Consider the following 2,313-nt stretch of genomic DNA (forward strand, 5'->3'; position numbering starts at 1 on the left):
GGGTACAGAAACTGCCACCATGGACGCGGCAGACGTCGTAACCTCTAAGGATGGTGTAGAGGGCCCTTAAACATCGGTCAACTCTCACTCACAGGGAGTACCGGAATAGCAGCTGCGGCATATGACCCAACCTCCATGGATGATGGAAGGGTCCATTGTACAGCAGTCAACTATCACTCATAGTGGAGTACCGAAATAGTGTCTGCGGCAGAAGATCCGACCTCTATGGATGGAGTAGAGGGTCCATGGTACATTGGTCAACTCACACACACAGTGGGGAGTACCAGAACAGCAGCTGCAGCAGACGACCCAACTGCCATGGATGGCGTGGAGGCTCCATGGGACAACCGTCAACTCAAGCTCACAATGGGAGTACTGGCACAGCAGCTGCGGCAGACCACCCAACCGCCATGGATGGTGTAGAGGGTCCATTGTACAAAGTGAACTCTCATGCCCAGGGGAGTACAGAAATAGCAGCTGCGGCAGACAGCACATCCTTCATGAGCAGTGGAAGGGGTAAGGTCGGCCGGTGTAGAAGGGAACAGGCTTAAAGTCTATCCCTGTGCAAACTTGCAGAGAACATCTATGCAGAAGCTGTCCTTGGTGAAGTCTTCCTTGGTGGATCAAAAACCCCAGCCTAGCGATGCAAGGCAACAGCGTTAACCATAGAGCCACTATGCAGCCCCTTGGGAGCAACGCAGGTTACTGTCCCAAAGACTGAACCTTCGGCAACTGCATACCCCAGCGAAGGTGACCATGAAGTGCAAGGGAAAACCCGAAAAAAAAATGTAACAGAAAAAAAGTCACTCTGGAACAGGGGCTAAACAACCATTGCGGACTCTAGGTCCTCGGCATATGTGAGCCTGATGGAACCATGCACATGGCTGGTGCTGCAATACACGGAACAAAGGTCAAAGTCTAATACAGGGGGAGCCCTGAACCCACAGAAACAGGACTATCCATCACCTGCCAAGGGCAACAGAAGCAAAAAAAAAAAAAAAACTAAAATCCATTCAATATAAGGTTCCCGAATAGGGGACATATCAGATATTAAACTGATAAGACGCATACCACACTTTATCTTAGCCATAATTATTAAAAATGCCCTAAAGGCATACTAGAAAGGCAGGGGACCTGAGGAAGAAAACTCCAAACTGATTAACAGACAGGAGTAAAAGGAAGGGCTATAGAAAAAAAATGAGATTTTTTTAACACTTACCGTAAAATCTCTTTCTCGAAGGATCCATTGGGGGACACAGACCATGAGGGTGTATGCTGCTGTCTCTAGGAGGTGTGACACTATGGTAATAAAAAAAGTCGGCTCCTCCCAGCAGGATATACCCGCCTTCAGGCTCTGAGCTAATCAGTTTAAGTTCCAGAGCAATAGGAGGAGACCAACAGGTCAAAGAAAAACCCAAAACTGTCCGAGAACCAGAAGAAAAAAACATAACTGAACACACCCTCGGACAGAGAACCAAAGGAAAATCCCAAAAAGGGCGGGAGTTGTGTCCCCCAATGGATCCTTCGAGAAAGAGATTTTACAGTAAGTGTTAAAAAAAATCTCCTTTTCTCTATCGGCTCCATTGGGGGCACAGACCCTGGGACGTACCAAAGCCGTCCCTTGGGTGGGCAGATAAGCAGTCAGAGAAGCGGCGGCTGCCGGAGCAACTGAGCAACTGAGAAGCGGCGGCTGCCAGAGCCTCCTCATGCTAAGCTGCTACTCACTGCCTGCGGCCTGAAAATGAGGAATACCACCACCAGCGCAGAGGAAGGGTGAGTCAGAGACACATTAACCCCTAAAGAGCCAGGTAGGAAAAGGCCCTGTATGAGTCTTTCCTCCAGAGCAAGGCCCCCCCACCCAAGGAATGGGAGCTCTGCCACAGGAGAAGAGGTCCGGGGGGATATACTCACCCACAGGGAGCATACTCACCAACAAAGTCTTTGACCAGCCAGGGCCACCTGCCTTAACCCCTTAAGGACCAGGCCATTTTACACCTTAGGACCAGAGCGTTTTTTGCACATCTGACCACTGTCACTTTAAACATTAATAACTCTGGAATGCTTTTAGTTATCATTCTGATTCTGAGATAGTTTTTTCGTGACATATTCTACTTTAACATAGCGGTAACATTTTGTGGTAACTTGCATCCTTTCTTGGTGAAAAATCCCCAAATTTGATGAAAAATTAGAAAATTTAGCATTTTTCTAACTTTGAAGCTTTCTGCTCATAAGGAAAATGGATATTCAAAATCATTTTTTTAAATTCACATTTCCAATATGTCTACTTTATGTTTGCATCATAAAATTGACGGG

At 47.3% G+C, this 2,313-nt stretch overlaps 1 non-coding gene across 1 annotated transcript; it reads right to left on the reverse strand.

Annotated features, from left to right (window-relative positions):
- Positions 1-925: 925 nt before the first annotated feature.
- LOC130345201 (U2 spliceosomal RNA) lies at positions 926-1,116 on the reverse strand. The gene has a single exon (XR_008883948.1). It is a non-coding gene; the product is annotated as a U2 spliceosomal RNA (small nuclear RNA).
- Between the last annotated feature and the right edge of the window lie 1,197 nt (positions 1,117-2,313).

This window comes from Hyla sarda, chromosome 1, assembly GCF_029499605.1.
Source record: "Hyla sarda isolate aHylSar1 chromosome 1, aHylSar1.hap1, whole genome shotgun sequence".
NCBI lineage: Eukaryota > Metazoa > Chordata > Amphibia > Anura > Hylidae > Hyla > Hyla sarda.